Raw genomic sequence first — 18,542 nt, forward strand, 5'->3', positions numbered from 1 at the left:
CCTTGTGTCTCGTTGAAAAGGGTGTTGTTTTCTCACGCTAAACCCAATCTACTGTTTGTGGTAAATTGGATTTAGAGTGAGAAATCTTGGGTATTTGCATGGGAACACCCATGCACCACCCTTGGGACGCCCCCATGGCAAAAAGTAATGCAAAGCAGGGCAATGTGCTGCTTCGCATTACTTTTATGTTCTTTCCAGCGCTAAACAAGTTTAGCGCTGGAAAGTTAATTAGAAAAAAAAGATTTTGCGTCACTTTTATGATGCAAACACGGTGCAAAATCGTAGTAAATCTTCCCCAAAGTATCCTAAATAAAATGAAGATTAAGAGCACCTGTTACGGGCAGTCATCATGGGAGTTTACAAAAGTCCAAAAGGAGGGACTACGAAGAACAATAAGAGGAACCAATGAAAAAGATGGGCGGTGCTAGAAGCCCATATTATAGATAGAGCATGTCTCACAGAGACAGCGTACATGTGATGCCTATGCGAGACCTAAAAAAGACCCACCATACACTTCACATGTAAAGGGGTCTATTTATGTAGGAGATGCATTGCCCTTGTGCCACCCAACAGGGCGCGAGTGACGCGACTCCTAAGTTCAATCAATCACAACACTTGTAAAGCGCACTACATTCCTGTGAGGGTCTCAAGGCGCTGGGATGGGGGTGGGGGTGCTGCTACTGATCGAAGAGCCAGTTCTTGAGGAGTCGTCTGAAGGCTAGTAGGTCTTGGGTCTGCTGTAGGTTGGTGGAGAGGGTGTACCAGGTTTTGGCGGCGTGGTGGGAGGAGGATCTGCCGCCGGTGGTCGTTCTTCGGATGCAGAGGACTGTGGCATGGGCGAGGCGAGCGGAGCTGGCAGGTGGGGGTGTGGAAGTGGAGTCGTCTGTTGAGGTATGCTGGGCTGGTGTTGTGGAGAACTTTGTGTGCGTGGACGAGGAGCTTGAAGGTTATCCTCTTGTTGACGGGGAGCCAGTGCAGGTCTTTCAGGTGGGGTGTGATGTGGCTGCGGTGGGGGATGTTGAGGATCAGACTTGCTGAGGTGTTCTGAATGCATTGCATTTGTCTCTGGAGTTTGGCCGACGTTCCTGCGTAGAGGGTGTTTCCGTAGTCCAGCCTGCTGGTGACGAGGGCCTGGGTGACTGTTCTTCTCGTCTCGGTGGGAATCCACTTGAAGATCCTGCGGAGCATTTGGAGGGTGTTGAACCAGGATGAGGAGACGGCGTTGACCTGCTTAGTCATGAAGAGGGTGGAGTCGAGGATGACCCCTAGGTTGCATGCGTGGTCAGTGGGTGTCTGGGCTGTTCCTAGTGTTGTCGGCCACCAGGAGTCGTCCCGGGCTGAGGGGGTGGGACCGAGGATGAGGACCTCCGTCTTGTCCGAGTTCAGCTTCAGTCGGCTGTACCTCATCCATTCGGCGACGGCCTTCATTCCTTTGTGGAGGATGGTTTTGGCGGTGTGAGGGTCTTTGGTGAGGGAGAGGTTCAGCTGGGTGGCGTAGGAGATGATGTTGAGGTCGTGCTGTCGGGCGACTGGTGCCATGTAGATGTTGAACATCATCGGGCTGAGAGAAGAGCCCTGGGGTATGCCGCAGATGATTTTGGTGGCATTGGAGTGGAAGGGGGGGGAGGCGGCCGCTCGGAGTTCTGCAGGAGAGGAAGGATGTGGTCCAGTCCAGGGCCTTCTCGTGGATCCCGGCGTCGTATAGGCGTGTTCATAGTTTGCGGTGGCAGACCGTGTCGAAGGCGGCGGACAGGTCCAGGAGGATGAGGGCCACTGTTTCTCCATTATCAAGCAGGGTCCTGATGTCATCGGTGGCGGCGATTAGGGCGGTTTCGGTGCTGTGGTTGCTGCGGAACCCGGACTGGGATGGGTCCAGGATGCTGTTCTCCTCGAGGAATTGGGTCAGTTGTTTGTTGACGATTTTCTCAGTGACCTTCGCTGGGAGAAGGGAGATGAGTCGGAAGTTCTTGGGGTCCGCCTTGGGTTTCTTGAGTAAGGCGTTGATCTTGGCGTGCTTCCAGCTTTGCGGGAAGGTTGCTGTCTCAAAGGAGATGTTGATTACTTTCCGGAAATGGGGTGCGATGGCTGTGCTGGCTTTGTTGAAGATGTGGTGAGGGCATGGGTCTAACGGTGATCCGGAGTGGATGGTGTTCATGATCTCCCTGGTGTCCTCATCAATGATGCTGGTCCAGGAGAACAGGCGGGTGGTGGTCATGGGGGCGTTGGTTATCGGGGTGGTCGTGGCATTACAGCTGTCGTGGATGTCCGCGATCTTGTGGTGGAAGAAGGTGGCCAGCGAGTCGCATAGGTCTTGCGAAGGCGGGATGTCATTGGTGTTGGAGCTGGGGTTGGAGAGTTCCTTCACAAGTTTGATTTATCAAGCCACGCAAAGCCACCCCATGTGGCTTGATAAATCCAGAGTAATGCAACGCTGTGGAAATTGCTGCGTTGCATTACTCTGCCCCAGGGAGGTGTTCCATGGGTGGAGCATGGGTGTTCCCACGCATCCACCCATGGATTTTGGTGCATACCCAGATTGAACGCCAGTGGTAAACCTGGGAATGTTTCAAAATGCTACACCTCCCCAGATTAGGCCTAATAAGTATCTTTATTTCTTCTTGTTATTACTTCTTTCTATGTGTAAAGCATTCTGGAGCACACATAGAAAGAGGAAAATGCCTCCGGGGATTGTTTTTTTGTAGGAAGGTGCCCCTTCTTGCATAAAAAGAAACCCTGTTTACAACACAGGCACTCCTGCACCCTGGTGCAAGGGTGCCTGCATTGGCGCTAGGCAGCCAAAAGGGCGCCAGCACAAGCAAAGGACAGGAATTTGTTGTTTTATGTTAAATGCAGCGCATTCCTGCCCATTCCCTTTAACACAGCGCAGAAAGGTGGCTTGCTGCGCTGCATGAAAGCTACATAAATGTGCCCTACTCGGTCTGTAAAACAAGGTGTTAGCACTAACAGCAGTTACATTTAAAAAAAAAGATGTTACATATGCTGGCTTTGGTTATAATCATGCATTCGATTTGATTACCCCAGTTAACAAGCTCCAGCAACAACAAAAAAAAAAAGAGGCAGACTGGCTAATTATTCATCTTTGTTGATTTGCAGAGATCAAATAGGTATGGTACTAGAACTTCATCGTGTATTTCTCAGGTAAGTAGACTTTTATGGCATGGTTAACCTGGATGGGGATTCTGTTCTAGTAACAGTGAGTCAGACCATTAAATCAATAATATACTATTCCATTGACAGACCTATTACATGTTTGACCAATCTCGCTGCACCAAAGCTGGAAGTATTACTATTTCTAAGCATTTAGAGTTTAATTTAGAACTTTTTCTCCCTGTTAGAAGTTTGGTATAGAGTAAAATGTTCTTGATTGCATGTGTTGTATATGCATATTGCCATTTACATCTTCAACATTAGCCCAGAGTGAAGGGGACATTGTTATGGCTTCCAAATAGTTTCTGGCACACAGGCTGATGTGTTGCTGTCATCAAATTTAGATTTTTAAAAAAATCTATTCAGGCTAGCGAATCACTCCATTAACGCAGCCATGCCACCTCGATCTTTCAGGTCCCACAAACAGCATACAAAATAGGGGACCATCATGTTTGGCGCTCAGCTACATATACCTTGAACAAATAGGGCGTTATTAATTATTTTCCACAAATTCATTCTTTTCTGTATTTGAGTGGCTAGCCGCAGGAAAACCCTACTGTACAGTATTAAAATAAAATGCTTAAAGAACATATTGATATCTGGACATCTTTATATCCTATTGTGTACTGATCAGGAACCAATTTCACCAATTAACTTTTTAATCGATGGAAGGCATGAAGATTTTGAGCCAATATTAGCCGAAACCTGTAAACACAGAATGTGTGGGGAAACAATGTCATGTGGAATTTACGACTTTCCATTTTCTGGCACACAATTTACTAGACAGACACATGACTCAGTTATAGTATTGAATACAAAGAAGACACAAAGGCAAATTGACAATGACTAGAGACACTCCCAACCATCAAAATGACCTGTGGGTTTCAATTGTCCAGACTACTGGGAAATGTAGTCCTTGCACACAGCTCCTGTGGTAGTGTTGTGTGTGGATTTAGATATCATATCTAGATTTCCCGATTCATGCCCTTATATAGGTATAATTCATATTGCCCTTATTTAGGCATAGAAATCCAGTCCTTATTTAGGCATTGTTCATGCTAACCAAATACAGGCATGGTCAACTACATCCGATCCTCTTCGTCACAATGAGTTCTTGGAAAACAGACTTATAAACCTTTAGGACTTCCCCTTGCTTGGATATTGATTCCCCCAAGAACTCGATTATTATGCATGAACATCTATTCTTAGGGGTTCATTCATGACGTTCTTATGCCCGACTTTTACGTCAATACTGGCATTCCTAAACACCTTCAAGGTATAAATATGCCTGCACTCGCTATGGCAAGGCACGGTGCGGTTCGACTACCTACTTGCACGACGCGGCTCGCCACAGCAAGTCCCGAAGGAAGTCAAGTCCCCAACTCACGCACTGACCAAATGCTGTCATCCTCCTCGCAGAGAATCCAGCTCCAGTGTTTCTGACTCCCCTTGAGGGGTGTTAGAGATCGAGTCCCGGGAAAGAGATGCAAACCTCTCTCATTCGAAGGTATGGAGCTTATTAGAACCTAGAGAAACTTTTGGCAACTCTTGGCATAACTTACCCAGACCAAGATAGCACCTACTTCTTCCTTCATACTGCACCTAAGATAGGTATACTAGGGTAGGATTATTTTAGAAGCACCAGATGAGTATTTTAGCCTGTGTTATTTATGTATGTATTTTAATGAATATATGTCATAGCTACAAGACATGCTATTACGGTATTATTTTATCTTACTGCTAACGCTGTACATTTTATACTTCGCATTCGGTCTTACGATTGTAGCAGTTCATATCTCTTGCACGAGAAATAAGACTGTTCAATAAACCCTTTTTATTGAAATGCCCGTATCTCTATTTCTGTGAAACTCTGTAGAAACGAAGCATGCACGATTGACTGAGTGAAACTGTTATCTATTGTTTCCACAACACTAAAGATACTGTTCCGACTCTAAGGGATACAAAGTTGTCATGTTTATGCGGTTTTCAGAAATAAATCCCTTCTTGTTCATTTGAGAAAGTTTCTAGTGACCTCTGAGTTAGCTGGCACACACAAGTAATTAAGTTTAATGTACTCGATAGAGACATACTGACCTCAGTCCTACGTCAAATCTATAGTGTATATTATTCCAATGCGCAGAGCCTATCAGGGATATAGGAACTACACTACATGGCGCCCAACGGTTTGGTAAGGCACTAATTAAATGCTAGATATTGAAGTAACTCAGTCGTGCTTTTCTCAGACACCCCTACTCATAAAACTCCATTAGACGTCTGGAGTGGGTAGGGATAATATCCGCCATAGCTGAGTAGGATGAAAATCCTATGTATTAGCTTTTTGGTTTGTTCAACGTTGAAGGATACAGTGTTCCAAAATATTGTGCACCTTATCTTTGTTCCCTTGAATCTTGCTCTGCAACTTTCATTAAACAATGGCTGCCGAAGCCAATAACACCGAAACCGGAGGCGACAACGCCGTACCAGCATTTAATCATACAGGTTTTACTGAAACCGATGAGAATGCTATAATCATTCCTCCAAATTTAAGGAGAGCCATCACTTTAAAACTTATAAAACATGGTCTAACACCAAGAGGTGGTAGAGCAGTTTTTGTGATAGAGGCACATGAATATCACCAGACAGAGGTATTCTATTGATGTATAGTATTCCCAGAATCAAATCCAGTAACACACGTGTTTCACTTCTACAAAGAAGATGAACCACGTGAGGAATATATTCCTTTCGAGGATATTGAAATTCCACTCACATACCAGGAGCATAATCTCTGGTTTAAAGGCGCCCTAAAACATTTAAATAACATTACCAGGCTCGGTCCACTAGGTAGACCAGGAGCAACATGGCCGGTATTAGCCAGCTATACACCTGACCTTGACATTGAAGCAATGTCGGACGATGAATTACTTAGTAATATCCAAAGATTGATAGAATTATACAGTTAAACCACAACTGTCTGAAAGTCCTGAAAAGGCCTTTACTAAAAACACTCCTACCTCTTCTAAAAAGAAATGGGAAAATAACAAAATATTCAAAAGAGAAAGATTCTCAACCCATACGTAGGTCTCCTCAAAAAGAGCCCTCTATAACCTCAAGAACAGGGATAATTTGAGAAAACCTGACAGGTATCAAGATACTGATATATGTTCCTCTCGTACTTTTCAGATATCGTCACAGACATCCGAAAGAAGAGGACGGTCAGATCAAAAAGAAGAACGTGTGAAGTCCAAAGACGATCAACACGTTCAGAAAAGCAAACAAAAACCTCTATTCACCAAAAAGAAGGTAGCAGGTCTAAAAATCAGACATGCCGAGGATCTTGAGGACACAACTCAAGAAGGGAGAATGTGCTCAGACAATGTTGGACAGCGCAGCAGAAGTAACAGTAGCTCGCCAGAACCTAAAGGGACTTCTGGAGACAGTGGACTTGAATGAGGACATTGAAGTTGAAACTCCCAGATACCAGGGTTAGCTCTCCGCATAGGTTATATGAAATAACACTCCGGATGTAAGGAGACATACTAAGAAAAATGAAAGCACTCTTTTGGGAGAGACTTTGAAAGGGTTATGACATACTTCTAGCAAAATGAAACTGGCCACCAGAATTTGTCAGGGAGTGCCCACATGGCGAAGGCATCATTATGCCAGCCTTCTTTAACCATATTACAGTACATTTAAAATATACTTATGCCAGGAAATGGGCAGTTGCCCAAGCCCCAGCATTATACAAAAATCATGTAGGATGGGATGAGGACTCGCCTCACCAGACAATCCAGTTAAAAAATCAACCAACTGCACAAAGGCAGTACTCAATTAAGCAAGAAGCTAAAAAACAGGCCAGGGAGATCTTAGATCAACTTGAATACCAAGGGATAATTTAAACTTGCACCTCATCAATGAACAATCCTTTGTTTCCTGTTTCCTAACCAGACAAAACATATTGTCTAGTTTTGGATTACAGACACCTAAACTCATGTTGTAAAACATTTGCATTGCAAAATGCACACTGTACAGCATTAATGAATACCATTGTGCGTAAAAAATATAAAATCACATTAGATATTTCTAATGGTTTCTTTTGTCAAAGCATAGCACCTGAAAGTAGGTTTTTGACCGCTTTCTCAATAATGGGGACCCAGCTTCAATTCTGTCATCTCCCTCAAGGATTCAGGAATAGTCCGGGGTTATTCTCAGTGAGAGTAACAGAGTTACTGCAAACTTATGATGACGAGGCATTGTCATATGTCCATGATATCTATCTGACAGACGATGACCTGAACAGGCACTTGAGCAGGGTGAACACCATTATACTGGTCTTCGCCTCTGAAGGGTATAAATTCAATTATAAAAATCAAGAATTGCCCATCTCAACGTCCTTTTTCTAGGATATGAACTTTCAAGTGAAGGCAAAAGCCTGGCAGCCCACTTTTTGGAAAAGTGTGCGCTGCTCCAACCTCCAAAAACGCTGAAAAACTTAGTTGATTCTAGGTTTCCTGAATTTTGGAAGAACTTGCATTCTAAACTGCGCAGAAAGGAATAAAACCTCTCTACAAATTAATCAAACCTGATTTTTAAATCACACATTGGACAAAAGAACACACAGAAATTTTGCGTTCGCTACAAACAGACATGCTAGCAAGAAAACATTTACAAACATGCATAAACGTACGCAACTTAGTGATCCGAATCATTCCGGGTCAATGCGGATTCACCTACTTAAGTTTTAATGAAGGTGAGAAAGTACCAATTGCATACAAATCACAGCTGTAACCAGCAGAAATTAAATTTACATCAACAGAAAAAAATTCTGACAGCAATGCAAACCGCTGTAGCAAAAGAAAGAGCCCTTGCACAGGGGAAACACATTATCGTTGTTATTCCTGTACCTGCCTTAGAGGCAGTTACAAAAGCTAGCATTCCGAATGCACATGCTTTGCATCCTAGATGGATACAATGGGTTAATTCTCTTGCTGCAACTGATTTTGAATACTTTTTTATCCTTATTTGAAAACACAAGCATTCCTGCAATATGAACACGAATCTCCTCAGCCTACTGAAATTCTACCACTAGACCAGTATGAATGTATAATTTATACTGACGGATCAGCACAACCCGCTACGGAGGGGAAAACAAGCTTATAGTGCTGCATGCGCGATGGTTAAAGGTCGTATGCGTGATGGCAAATTTAGACCTATGGTCACAAAAATGCAATCTCTAGGAGATTGTACAACTCAGCGAGCTGAACTACAAGCTTTCATAATGGCACTTGAAAATATGGATTGCTAATTCCCCACACTCTGTGTGCTATTCTTTTACTGTAATCAATCTTACAATGAATATTTGCAGAATTGGCTTCAAAATGGTTTCAAAGATACAAAAGGTGGCACAATAAAGCACAAAACGCTTTGGGAACAGGTAGTTCAGTTGCGAAACGGACTACAAAAAACTCACGTGATACACAAGCTGAGTACTAAACGTGATGGCGTTCACGTTGAAGGGGATTCATAGGCTGATGAAGTCGCGGAGGGGGCTGTGCAAATGTTGTCTGTAGCTGCAATCACTTGTTCAAAAACTAAAATAGACCGTGAAATAATACTGGCTGTCAATGCTTCAAGCAAAGGCAGCAGTGCAGCGTTAACTAAAGGGTTTCCACTCAAATACTCATACATAACTGATGCGAACAATGTTCTGTTTGCTCGACTCCCTGGAGTGGGGGATAGGGTAATACCAAACATGGAACATAGATTACGACTAATCCTAGCAGCACATGAAGGGCTCGCCTCTGCTCATGTAGGTGTTTCCGCCACAGTGTCATTATTAAAACAACAATACTGGTGGCCGGGCATTAGAAAACAGACCAGAACTATGTCCTGGACTGTGAAATATGCCAAAAGATAAAAGCCTCTACTGTGAAACGTCCTGCACAGACGCCCCTGTTAATTTCAGATAAACTATTAGCGTCTGTTTATCATCCCTTTGTAGGGGCCGCAGTAGTCCAGGTAACTATAAATATATCATGGTCGCAGTGGATTCGTGTTCAAGGTTCCTTTGGATGTGGCCTCAGTGCTTGGCTGATGCACAAACTGTTATAAAAGATTTGCAAGTCTTGATCACAGCTGCTGTGGCATGTTGTCAGGTATTCCATATCTCATGACTATTTCATCCAGGGTCACTTGCTGTATGCAAGTATTGTTTCCAAAAACCAAGACAGCCAGGTAGTCGCCTCTATGGCCTTCACTGATCATCTCTTCTATATGAATTGATACTCTAAGCAGAATGCAAGCCATTCTTTTACAAAAAGCGGTGCCACTGACCTTGGCCAAAGAACCCTATGATCTAAAAGTCGCAAGGACTTCTGCCGAGATACATGTCCTTTTGAATACAGACTGCCTTATACATTTCTCAGAAATGTTGGACCGTATCTTAAACATGTCTGATACAAGTGGTATTGTACACCTATTTAAGAACGTATGTTCAGGACTGTTAGCACCTTTTCAAGCAGTCCTCTAAATATTTCCCAACTTCGTGCACTCTGTGTTTGGCGGACTCCCACTACTTTTTGGACTCGTTGCAGGGATCCTATTTTTTCTCCTACTGCTACGATATGGCAAGCCAAATCACCAACGCCACTCCAAGCACCATAGAGCGAGCTCTATTGGAGATGAAGTGTCGTGAGCGCATCGTTCAAATGCTAGGCTTACCTCGTCTACGAGAATTAAATACCACATGGTTTCTGTCATTCAGACCAATCTGGCAAGATACACAAGTTACTACTTGGGTAACGAAATATCTGTAAGACACATTAGTTAGTGATAGATTCCTTACCTTAGAATATCCCCAGGTGTCAGACTGGATCCAGAAATTTTTGCGTAGCAATACCCCTGCGCGTCGGTAGGCGTCGTCCGCGGCTCTGCGTCGTTAGCGCCGGAATGACATCACCTATGTACTTAGACGCCACCCTCGCGCGCTGACGTCAGTTCTGATACACAGCTTTTCCGCGCCAGATACGCAGAGCCATGATAGAACCAACACTGGTGCCATGAAACTGGGGCCCTAAAAGGGGATGACCTTAACCCTAGATGTCGGTTCGCAGAACGGGGAGGATGGGTGGGTCGGTAAGGAATCTATCACTAACTAATGTCTCTTACAGATATATCGTTACACAAGTAGTAACTTGTGCATCTGAAAGAGACACGTTAGTGATAGATTCCTTACCTTAGAATAGATACCCCAGAAATACCAACCCCAGTGGAGGGTCTGCGAACCAATAATCACATCAGAAAGTCCTAGAGGACGGAACGGCCAAAGAAGCCATCCCGCCGGACTTGACTGTCCAGGCAGTAGTGTCTCGCGAACGTGTGCAGCGAGGCCCACGTAGCTGCCTGACAAATGTCCTGCAAGGGGACTCCTCGGCCCAGGGCAGTAGTAGCCGCCATGGCCCGAGTGGAGTGGGCCCTCAGCCCAACAGGAGGTTCCTTTTTAGCCAAGGAGTAACACGCCTGGATGCACAATACGATCCACCGAGAGATGGTCCGCATGTGCACCGCCCGTCCTTTCTTAGCGCCCTCGTAACTAACAAAGAGTTGGTCATCCACCCGGAACTGGCGTGTGCGATCCAGATAGTAAGAGAGCGCACGTTTTGGGTCCAGACGGTGGAGCCTCTCTTCCTCTTTCGAGGGATGCGGAGGCGGAAAGAAGGTGGACAAGGTGATGGACTGCCCGATGTGGAAGGCTGTGACTACCTTGGGCAGGAAAGAGGGCCTTGTCCGCAACACAACCTTGTCCGGATGGACAGAAAGGAAAGGAGGTTTGGAAGAAAAAGCCTGGAGCTCACTCACTCTCCTGGCAGAGGTGATGGCAACCAGGAAAGCAGTCTTCAGAGTAAGAAGGCGGAGAGGACAGTTATGAAGTGGCTCAAAGGGAGTGCACATCAGATAAGTAAGTACAAGGTTCAAGTCCCACTGAGGCATCACGAAAGGAACAGGAGGGAACATGTGTGTGATGCCCCTCAAAAATCTATTTACAATAGGGGACTTGAATAAAGATGGCTGCTCAGGTAGCCTTAAGAAGGCGGAAAGGGCAGAGAGGTAGCCCTTGATAGTGCCCAGAGCAGAGCCCTGCTGGGCCAGAGAAAGAAGGAAGAGGAGAACCTCAGAAAGGGGGGCAGAGAGCGGATCCACAGCCTTTGCTGTGCACCATGCCACAAATCTGTTCCACCTGCAGGCGTATACCGACTTTGTGGAGGGATGCCTGGTTGCCAGAATGACATTACAGACTTCAGGAGGCAAATCAAATGGCCTCAACTGTCGCCGCTCAATCTCCAAGCTTGGAGGTGGAGACTGGACAGGTTCGGGTGGAGGACGGTCTCCTGCTGCTGCGACAGAAGGTCCTCTTGAAGAGGCAGACGAATCGGGGAATCCACAGACATGCTGAGTAGCTCTGGATACCAAAATCTTCGTGCCTGGTCCGGAGCCACAAGGATAACCTGGGCCTGGGCCCGGTCGCGCCTGATCATCTTCAGCACTCTGGGCAGTAGTGGTATAGGTGGAAAGGCGTACAATAGACCGCAACTCCACTCGCGACGAAAAGCGTCTCAGAGCGAGTGCCGCCTTGGAAATTCCAACGCGCAGAACTGATGACATTGCGCGTTCTCTTCTGTGGCGAATAGATCTAACCAAGGCTCTCCCCACTGCTGAAAGAGGCCTTGCACCACGTCCGAGTTCAGATGCCATTCGTGATCCATCATGCACCGACGGCTGAGTTCGTCCGCCCTGGCGTTCAGAGAACCTGCCAGGTGTTGAACCACCAGGGTCACGCCCTGATGTTCCAGCCACTGCCAGAGGCGCAGAGCCTCCTGGCAGAGGGTCCACGACCCCACCCCGCCCTGTTTGTTGCAGTACCACATGGCAGTGGTGTTGTCTGTGAACACCTGCACTACACTCCCCCGGACAGAGGGGAGGAATGCCTTCAGTGCAAGTCGGATCGCCGCAGCTCCAGAAGGTTGATGTGGAGCTGGGACTCCGCCGGAGACCAGAGGCATCTGACCTCCGCCTCTCCCATGTGGCCCCCCAGCCCTGGAGGGACGCGTCCGTCACAACTACATGCTCCGGTTGGGGTAGGGAGAGGGATCTGCCGCTGACCCAATCGCGGTCCGTGAGCCACCACTGCAACTGTCTTGCAGTGCCCTCCGAGATCAAGACATGGTCGGACAAGTTGCCCTGATGCTGGGCCCACTGAAACTTCAGGTCCCACTGCAGAGCCCGCATCCGCCACCGGGCGTGATGCACCAGAAGGATGCAGGAGGCTATCAGCACCAGAAGCCGCAGCGTCAACCTGACCGAGACTCGGGATAAAGGCTGAAAAATTGGAATCAGAGCCTGAATATCCCGAACCCGCTGTTCGGGAGGATAACCCCGAAATTGCGCCGAGTCTAGAACCGCTCCGATGAAGAGGAGCTTCTGAGAGGGACACAGGTGTGACTTCGGCACATTGATGGAGAACCCCAGCAGGTGCAGGAGGTCGGCCGTAGTCTGGAGGTGGCTGACGACTCTCTGGGGCGAGCCCGCCTTCAACAACCAGTCATCGAGGTAGGGGAAGACTGAAACCCCTAACCTGCGCAGATGAGCTGCGACCACCGCCATCACTTTCGTGAACACCCGTGGGGTGCTGGTAAGGCCAAAGGGGAGCACGGTAAGTGCTCGTGACCTACCGTGAACCGCAGGTAACGCCGGTGGGCCGGCAGGACGGGGATGTGGAAATAGGCGTCCTGCAAGTCCAACCCTACCATCCAGTCTCCTGGGTCCAGGGCAGCTAAGACCTGAGCCAAAGTCAGCATCTTGAACTTCTCCATCCGGAGGAAGCGGTTGACGTTCCGTAGGTCCAAGATAGGGCGTAGGCCCCCTTCGCCCTTCTTGAGTACCAGAAAGTAGTGGGAGTAACAACCACACCCTACTTCTGGCCCAGGAACGCGCTTGATGGCCCCCTTGGCCAAGAGGGCCGTAACTTCCTCTTGCAGAAGTTGCAAGTGATGCCCCAACACGCGGTGGTATTGCGGTGGCATGGCTGGAGGGGTTGCCTCGAAGGGGAGGGAGTAGCCCCTACGGACAATTTGCAGCACCCACATGTCCAACGTGACAGTGCGCCAGTGGAAGAGCTGATGGCGAACCCTGCCCCCACTGGCGTCACATGGGCCTGAAAGCACGGACTAGGAGGGTTTTTAGGCGGGTGCTGCAGGGGAAGGTATGGACTGGCCTCGCCATTGTCCCCGACCGCCACCACGGCGGTTTCCACGGCCGCCACTGCGCTGTGTAGTAGTCTGCGGTGCGTGGCTGGCAGCACGTGTGGGAGCGCCCCTTCCTTGGCCACGAAAGGAGCGAAAGGCACCCGTTTGCTGGCATGGGGCCGAGAGGCCCAAGGACTTGGTGGTAGCCCTGGAGTCCTTAAAACGCTCAAGCGCATGGTCTGCCTTGTCACCAAAGAGGTGACGGCCATCAAACGGCATGTCCAGGAGGGTGGCCTGGAAATCAGCCGAAAAGTTGGCGGTCCTCAACCTGGCGTGGCATCGAACCGCCACCGTCGTTGCCATCGCTCTGCCCAGTGAGTCCGTGGTATCCAGCCCACCCCGGATGGAATAGCGTGCTGCATCTCGACCCTCCGCAAGGGCTTGGGCGAGTTTAGTCCGGGCCTCCTCCGGACATTGTGGCAGCACGTCCGCGACCATGTCCCACAGAGTGTGGGTGTAGCGGCCCAAGGGGCATGCGGTATTGACTGACCGCAGTCCCAAACTCAGGGACGAGAACACCTTCTTACCGAATTGCTCGTACCTCTTGGATTCCCGATCGGGCGGAGCCGTTGGGAATGCAGTCTGAGAAGTAGAGGCCTGGATGACCAGGCTCTCGGGGTGGGGTGGGTGGACAAGAAGCAAGGGTCGCCCGGAGCCTGGCAGTAGCGTCTGGCCACGTTCCTATCTACAGGCTGACCTGTAGCGGGCTTGGGCCAAGTGCCCAAAAGAACGTCACACAAGGCCTCATTAAACGGCAGCAGAGGCTCAGCCGAGCTTGCCTGCGGTTTAAGGACCTCAGTGAGGAGGTTAGTCCTCACGGCTGCGACGGGGAGCTCAAGGGCCAATGCCTTGGCTGCCCGCGTCAACACTACACTGTAGGCAGCCCCCTCCTCCGTAGCCACAGTTGGAGGGGAGACAAAACCAGTGTCTGGCGAAGTGTCCAGTCCACTGGCATCCCCAAGCTCATATGTCCAGTCCTGTTGAGACTGGCACTCCTGTGCCAGAGGGTCCACAGACCCCTCCCAGTCTCCCTCGTCACCCATCACCTGAAATTCAGGTTCAACGGATGGGGCCGGCTCGTGGAAGTAAAAGTCTCCATACGACGTCGAGAGCGGCACCCAGCGGCGCCGCTCCGGCGCCGGAACCGAATCAAGGGCAGGACCGGGGACTGCGTTGCCCGTAGGGGCCGGCGTCGGTGAGGTCGTGAGGTTGACCGACGACGACCCGGAACCGGATCCAGTGAGGGCCTGCGCACCGGGACCGAAGTCGGCGCCGGGGCCGAAGCACCCGACGGCGTCGAAGCCGAAGCACCCGACCCGCTAGGTCCTCCAGCCGGGACCACTGGGCCCGAAGGCGCCACGGAGCCTGGCGGAGGAGGGAGAGACCTCATGGCCATGAGGTACCGTTCGATCTCCTCTGGCGTCGCATCGTGCCCAGGGACCGGAAAGTATGGGGCAGGTTGCGACGCCCGCAACTCTGTCGGAGCCGCGTGGGTGGTGTCACCCAAACCCCCGGCCGCGTTGCGCGAGCGTCGGGGTGGGTTGGAAGAACGATGATGCCTTTCCGACCTCTCATGCCTCTTACCTGAGGACCTGGATCCTGAAGACCGATGCCGACTCTCGAAGCTACGCGACGCGACCGGTCCCTCGACCTCCTGTGGGACCGGGACCTTGAACGGCGCGGGCCGACTTCCGGAGCTCAAGCCGCTTGCGGTACCGCTCCTGCCTAGCCTTAGACGTCAGGGCCCAGCAGTCGGAGCAGGTTCGGTCGTCGTGGTCGAGGCCTTGACACTGAAGACACCGGCTATGGGGGTCGGTAATTGACATCAGTCGGCTGCACTTGGAGCAGGGTTTGAACCTGGGCATCCCTACCAGCACCGTAGGAGTCGAACGACTCGAGAAAAACAGATCAAAAGATCAAAAAAGTTTAGTCAAAAAGTGACTAAGGGGTAGAGCTTCTCCAGATCTGCGCTAGCTGGCGCGGAAAAAAGAAGAACGGACGCCAGCGCGCGAGGGCGGCGTCTAAGTACTCCGGCGACGTCATTCCGGCGCTAACGATGCCGACGATGGATGCGGAGCCGCGGACGACGCCTACCGACGCGCAGGGGTATTGCTATGCAAAAGTTTCCGGATCCAGTCTGATGCCTGGGGATATTCTAAGGTAAGGATACTATCACTAACGTATCTTTCAGATTGCATCTTACCTGTTCTACACTGCCTGCTTTGCGGTGAAGAATGCATTCTATACATCTGCCTAACACTCACATCAGTCATTCCTATGGATTTCGATGCTCTGCTGGACCCGGTAATGGACCATGCTATGTCGTCCCCAGCGGCTACCAATTCTGATGACGGCATTCATTGAGATCTCACAAACGCAAATTGCCACTGCTGAGGTACGAGAGGAAACAACAGGCGCACAGGTAACATCCGATACGAACATTGCTGATGCGACCAATGCTGAAGGCGATGCTTCACATCTATGTGTGGTTAATCTTCTAAACTAGGTAATCCAACTTTCACCTACAATGGTAGACAACTTTTTGTCTACAGACATAGAAGATTTCATGTTTTCTCCAAGCCCTAACACTGACTTTTGATTTGGCACACAGTGTTCTGAGAGACTTTGAATTTGACCTTCATTTTAAAAAAAAACAAGGAACAGACTTTGGAACTTTTTCCTATGATACATTTTTTTTCTTCTAAATTTGTTTTTTTCATTTTTTGGCACAAGTAATCTGCTTATAGTAGAACTATTCATAGATAACAAGACTTCTTTGAATACTTCCAGAGACAATATATTACCTTGTCCACAACTAAATGATTATGTAATCTGAAATGAAATGGTTTCTGCCCTTTTTCTTCGGTATTTACGAGCCATTTCATAAATGTATATATATGTGTATTCATTCAATTAGCATTTATTCCCAACTTATGCTTAGAATGAAACATTGCTTTAATATATACAGTACAATTGCATTTTTATGCATTGCAACAGTTTTAAATGCATTTTTTCAAAATTTATTTTTAGACATGTTCTTAGCCATCCATATGTAGCTATGTTTTAGATATGTTTAACATGTTTAGGATATAGTAACATCATACATACGAAAGTGGAGTGGGTGTTGTGTGTCGATTTAGATATCGTATCTAGATTTCCCGATTCATGCCCTTATATAGGTATAATTCACATTGCCCTTATTTAGGCATAGAAATCCAGTCCTTATTTAGGCATTGCTCATGCTAACCAAATACAGGCATGGTCAACTACATCCAATCCTCTTCATCACAACGAGTTCTTGGAAAACCAGTCTCTTAAGCCTTTAGGACTTCCCCTTGCTTGGATATTGATTTCTCCAACAACTCAATTATTATGCATGAACATCTATTCCTTAGGGGTTCATTCATGACTTCTTATGCCCGACTTTTACGTCAATATTGGCATTCCTAAACACCTTCAAGGTATAAATATGCCTTCAGTTGCTATGGCTAGGCACGGTGCGGTTCGACTACCTACTTGCACGACACAGCTCGCCACAGCAAGTCCCGAAAGAAGTCAAGTCCCCAAGTGAGGCACTGACCAGATGCTGTCATCCTCCTTGCAGAGAATCCAGCTCCAGTGTTTCTGACTCCCCTTGCGGGGTGTTAGAATGAGAGAGGTTGGTATCTCTTTCCCTGGAATCAATCTCTAAGGTATGGAGCTGATTAGAACCAAGAGAAATTTGGCAACTCTTGGCATAACTAAACCAGACTAAGGCAGCACCTACTTCTTCCCTCTTACTGCACTTAGGTTAGGTACACTGGGGTAGGATTATTTTAGAAGCACCAGATGAGTATTTTAGCCTGTTTAATGAATATATGTCATAGCTACAAGACATGCTATTACAGTATTATTTTATTCTAATGCTGTACATTTTATACTTCGCATTCTGTCTTACGATTGTAGCAGTTCATATCTCTTGCACGAGAAATAAGACTGTTCAATAAACTCTTTTTATTGAAACGCCTGTCTCTCTATTTCTGTGGAACTCTGTAGAAACGAAGCATGCACAATTGACTGAGTGAAACAGTTATCTATTGTTTCCACGACTCTGAAGATACTGTCCTGACTCTAAGGGAAACAAAGTTGTCATGTTTATGCGGTTGTCAGAAACTAATCCCTTCTTGTTCATTCGGGAAAGTTTCTAGTGACCTCTGCGTTAGCTGGCACACACAAGTAATTACGTTTAATGTACTCGATAGAGACATACTGACCTCAGTCCTATGTCAAATCTATAGTGTATATTATTCCAATGCGCAGAGCCTATCGGGGATATAGGAACTACACTACAGTAGGATAGGGCAACAGCATATGATTTACTTTAGAAAATCTAAAGAATTAAATTGTGACTTCATGCATGTCATCCCACAGCACTTCCCACTGATCAATCTATGGCCAGGAGCCTTGCCTAGGCCCTCATGGCCGGGACTCAGGGAAAAGGGGTTGGGGCCCGAGGTCTCATCAATTTTCACCAATAACACGCTACAGCACCCCACAGAAGCTGAACAACACTAGACCTGCCCGCGTAACCTCCAATTTTGCCCAAACTATTCTAATGGTTTTCGTTACAGGATATTTCAGGGTGACAGATGCTTCAGAGATGGCAGTTGAGTGGAGGGGTAGTTTTACGTGTTTGGTTTGTTATTGTACACTTCTGTTCTACATTCACACATCGAACCCAGTCACATTCTAGCCTACAACCTCATGCCCGAGGCGTGGGCATTCATGGACCCCCTGCCTACCAGGCTGGGCTACCATGGCCATTGCTATCCTTCACCTCCTTTTCTTTAAACTTCCATGATTCACTTCATGATTATGTCCTGCTATGTCAAAAGCCTCCTAGGCTGCATAAAGAGGACGGCAGTCCTCTTATATGCCAAACAATTCATGCCGCTATCTTAACAAAGTGGTGCAAAAGGGGGTGGTGATGGACGGAGCATCTGAACCAATCAAACACTCACACCCAGTCAACAGATCTGGGTTTAATCCATCACCGTTCTTTAGCTCACTCTGCCACCCCAGTTCAGACATGGCCAT

The sequence above is a fragment of the Lissotriton helveticus genome, chromosome 2_1, assembly GCF_964261635.1.
Source record: "Lissotriton helveticus chromosome 2_1, aLisHel1.1, whole genome shotgun sequence".
In the NCBI taxonomy this organism is placed as follows: Eukaryota; Metazoa; Chordata; class Amphibia; order Caudata; family Salamandridae; genus Lissotriton; species Lissotriton helveticus.